Raw genomic sequence first — 5,211 nt, forward strand, 5'->3', positions numbered from 1 at the left:
GATTCACGAGCAGATCCTAAACTGAACTTATCCCAAATTTTGTGTGGGAGGTACCCGAAGGAATGGACCTATTGAGTCCATATTGGAACCTCATCTAAGTCTGGTAGACATTTCCCGATTTGTAAAGTATTGGCCAAATCTGTTACTCCCTTCAATAGGGTATAAAAATATGTCTGTTCCAGAACAAACTTTTAGCCCTTCGATAGATAGAATCAATTTTCAAGTCCTGTAGAGGAAGATACTATTCTTTAAAAGGATAGAATACCTTCAACTCGCCTTAAGAAAACAAACATTCATCTTCAAAAGTGAATTTTGGTCGCCTATGATATCCTTGAATTCTTCTATAGACTCCCTTTCGCCCTATTACAAAGACTCCCTCCTTTCGCTCGTCTATAAAGTCTTCCTTTCATCTCGTCTATAAAGACCCCCTTTCAGCTCGTCAATAAAAACTCCCTTCAGGTCGTCTCTAAAGACTCCCTTCAGGTCGTCCATAAAGACTCCCTTCAGGTCGTCTATGGAAAACTCTCGTCAATTCATCTTACTTTCGGTCGTCTATAAAGATTTCCTTTCGTTTGTCTATAAACCTTTCCTTTTGTCCGACTACAAAGACTCCCTTCAGCTCGTCTATAAAGATTCCCTTTCGCTCGTCTATAAAGACTCCATTCAGCTCGTTTATAAAGACTCCCTTCAGCTCGTCTATAAAGACTCCCGTCAGCTTGTCTATAAAGACTCCTTTCAGCTCGTCTATAAAGACTCCTTTCAGCTCGTCTATAAAGACTCCCTTCAGGTCGTCTATAAAGACTCCCTGCAGGTCGTCCATAAAGACTCCCTTCAGCTCGTCTATAAAGACTCCCTTCAGCTCGTCTGTAAAAACTCCCTTTTCGCTCGTCTATAAAGTCTTCCTTTCAGGTCGTCTATAAAAACTCCCTTTAGGTCGGCTATAAAGACTCCTTTTAGGTCGTCCATAAAGACTCCCTTCAGGTCGTCTATAAAGACTCCCTTCAGCTCGTCTGTAAAGACTCCCTTTCGCTCGTCTATAAAGTCTTCCTTTCAGCTCCTCTATAAAGACTCCCTTTCGAAGGGAGTCTATAAAGACTCCCTTCAATTCATCTTACTTTCGGTCGTCTATAAAGATTTCCTTTCGTTTGTCTATAAACCTTTCCTTTCGTCCGACTACAAAGATTCCCTATCGCTATAAAGACTCCCACATTCGCTCAACTTAAAATTGGATGAGAAATTTCAAAAAAGTTTATAGTTGGACTGATTAGCTCAATGATAAGGAATAGTTGAGTCCGAAGGTCGTGTCTATCGACACCACTTGTAGAGAAGTTCTACATGGCTGAGATACTCAGGCCCATTCTCTCCAAACGAAGAACTACATCCTTACTCTCCATGAACAAATTCGACTTGAAACTCTAGCGGTTGGAATCATCACGGGTCATTGCAGAATAAGATACATGTCCTGCAAATGGGAAAGAAACAATGATGTTGACTACTGCAGGAAGATGAAGAGGAAAAAAGAAACAATCGAACACTTATTATGTCGCTGTCCAATGCTAATGCCGCACAATGATTCAGGAATCGATTTTCCTGGCCAAAAATCAAAATTTTGTTTTGTCAAAGATATTTAATTTCTATATGGGATTCGATAGTAAACCTATTGAAATTAAGGAAACTAAAAAATTAGATCAAAATATTGGAAGGTGTGGGCGTGATGTGCCCCTAAAGGACAAACATTTTCCCCATTTTTGGGAAATACGTAGTTTTTGAAAATTTCTAGAGAAAGACGTAGCTATTTCTCGTTCATTGTTGTTTTTGTAAGGTAGGTAGCATTGTGGCCTTTAAAAATCGTTTTAGTAAATTACCGTAGCGTTTACACAACATGAGCTATTTTATTTTTCCTCGTGGTACTAAATTTTATGAAATTCCAAATTTAGTGGACTAGAACTTTTGTGGAACAACATAGAACAATGTTCTGTTTTCACAGAAAAGATGCCCATATATACTTTTATACCCGTCCCGTTCCGTCCGTTTAACACTTTTTTCAATTAATTGAAATTACATGGGTAAGAATGTGTGTTTTTTACACCATTTCCCATATGAATTACAGCTTTTTGACAGAAATTAACATTTTTTTGAGTATATGACTTTTTATACGAGTTATATAAGTTTTATGAAAACCCAAGGAGTATTTTTTTTAATTTAAAAAAAAAAAAAATTAAATTTTTTTTGTAATTTTTTTTTTTTAAATTTTTGATTTTTTTTCAAAATTTTTTTTTTGAATTTTTTTTTTTTGGTAATTTTCTTGTATAATTGTTGGTGTGTGAAACAAAACAAAAACACTCATATTTTGATGAAAAATATTTTAAAAAACTCAAAAGTTTAATGCGGGGCATACACTATACTGCCAAACTGCACTGCCAAATGAACCCTTGTGTACGTGTGTGATTGAATAGTGTGTGGCATTCCTTCAATCCATATTCAAAAAATGATGAATTTTCCTCCAAAACTCGATTTTGGGTTGAAGTTTTTTAATTTCCTCACAAATAATATTTGTTGTTTTCAAAAATTATTTGTTGGTTACTTGGAAAATAAACAAAATTCATCGGATTGAAAGAGGTTCATTTACAAAATCAAAACTATTTTGATTTCAATCCTGCCAAAACTACTCCCAAATACATTGACAAAAACTTCAAAATTTACTAATACTATTACAAATGCTGTCGTGCATGCCCATAGTGTATGCCCCGCATAATTTTGACCTTGAATTTCTCTGCATCTCCCAGACCGAATTTGACCGCTTATAATTCATCTGAAGATTATCTTCATCTGAGAATTATGACAATATCTCAATCCGTTCAAAAGTTACAGAATTTCGACCAGGAAAAAACGATTCTGAACCACTGTGCGCCGCGGAGACTGCGAACCATGGGTGAACACACGATACAGTCGCTCTGTCAACCTTCTGCCACACCGAGCCAACAAGTCTGCTTCATCTCGCCAAAGGTCTAAAATGGCTCCAGCGAGAACAATTAACGGAAATCTCAAATATCTCTCTCAAAACCAGGGGTGCCAAGTTGGTGGTTTCCCCCGCTACTTGTGGTGATTTTTGACGTACAAAAACCACTGTTTAAGCAGGAATCTCGACTGTTTTAAGGCAAAAATCGCTACAGACCTATGGTGCGTATGTGGCTGTAGCGATTTTTACCTCGGAACAGTTGGCATCCCTGCTCAAACCCTATACACATCTTTCTCCTTCTGTCCACGTTATCTATCTTCTCTATAACATCTATTATTCTATATCAAATAACCTTATCTTCCTTTCAGTACAGTTCAATAGGATGAACACAATGGACCTACAAGGTCTCCGAGTGAAGTGGCTGTCAACATGATAGCTGGACATCCTTTTACCTAACCTAACCTACTCAGGAAATTGGTGGGTGAATACACTTTGTTAGGTTAAAAGTTTGAGATATTCCATTGCAAAAAAAAAAAAAAATATTTTTAAGTCAGCTCGAGATGAAGCCTATTTGGAAGAATTTGTCCAGAATTCGAAGGTATACAATAAATATCTAAATCTACTTCTTTTTTTAAAGTCCCAACAATCATTCAAACTACGATTCTCGCCGAATCGACAAAAATATTCCCTTTTGGACATAAATATGGAAATAAAAAAATGTGAAATCGGGGAAAGCAAACAAATTCCGCACAGAATTTTTATTCAAGATTGGAATTTTTATTTACGAAGAAATTACCATTATTGAAATATAATTTCCAAATTAAAATCAAGAAAAGTAAACAAATTATATGAAAAATAAGTCTCCAGATCAAATGACAATATGCCAAATACCATAACCCGCTCCTACGCAGACAACATGTGATCGGTAGAAGGAAATAAACGGCAGACCTGTAGTGCGATTCTCTAACTAATTTTTTGAGTTACCGACAATTGTCGGTAAAATTAAAATGCTTATAATTTCGGTAATTACCGATGTTTTTCGGTAAGTTAGCGAAGAATAAAAAGTAGTCGCAAAATTCTACCGATAGCAAGAGTGTTGTCAACTTTTATTTGAACTTTAATTCATAATTTTGCGTTTTAATTTTACCGATTTTTGTCGGTAACTCAAAAAATGTGTTAGAGAATCGCACTACTGGTGGTAATCAGGGGATATTATATTTAGCCAATGATTACTTATTATTATTTTTAACCAAGATTTCGAAGGCGGTAATTTTTCCCGCAGAATACTGCATCTACCAAATTTATACTATATCCGAAAGGTGGTAACAATGCAGAAAATCTGACCGCCAATAAATAATAATAATAATAAAAAATCTTATAAAATTTCCAACATATTTATATGGTCAATTTTGCGATGGCACGAGATTCAACGTTTAAAAATCCTTACCAAAAACGAAAATGATAATTTTTTTAAAAGGACCTTTGAAAAAGTTTCGACCGATTTCCTCAAGGGATACTTAATAGCCTGATAAGAGCTTAAATATAGCGAATATTGTTTCAAATATCGTGGACAAGATTACAACGGCAGTGAGGGGACATCTTTGTAATTTTTAATTAATTTCAGAAAATCTCAAATAGTACCCAATGATCCTGGATATGGTGGTTTCACAAGCTTTGGAAGATAGTGAATAATAAATAACATGAAATAAGACTTTCCAACATATTTAGATAACCACTTTAGAGATAACAATGGAAATTCTACACCTAGAAATTGATTACTTTGATACAAAAAACCGTACATTTCCTTAATTCTCCAATATACTGCTATGTACATAAAAAGGTTTTTTTTTTTTTTTTTTTTTTTTTTTTTTTTTTTTTGAAAAAATATAAAATTATATCCAATTTGTTTTAAGCGTTTTTTTATATTTTTGTTTTCATTTAAAAAATAATGGTGTTCACAGAACTTATGTTTCGTTTTTTTTTTGGAGGGAGGGTGAGAGAGAGAAGAGGGAAACAGGGGAAAACAAAAAAATATATAAACTATATAGACAATGTATAAAAAACAATATAAATAATTGTAAATCCTTTGTTCTTTTTTCTTGAAAGCCATTGACATTCAAATTTCTTCTTTCATTACTTGTTGTTTGTGTGCTTACATAAAATCAAAATATATATATTTATAAATTTGTATAGTTATAATTATTATTAAAATCAATTTATAATTAGCGGTTTGTGTTTGTTTTTTATATGGC

The sequence above is a fragment of the Musca autumnalis genome, unplaced genomic scaffold, assembly GCF_047663935.1.
Source record: "Musca autumnalis isolate F117 unplaced genomic scaffold, ASM4766393v1 scaffold_4, whole genome shotgun sequence".
NCBI classification, from domain to species: Eukaryota; Metazoa; Arthropoda; class Insecta; order Diptera; family Muscidae; genus Musca; species Musca autumnalis.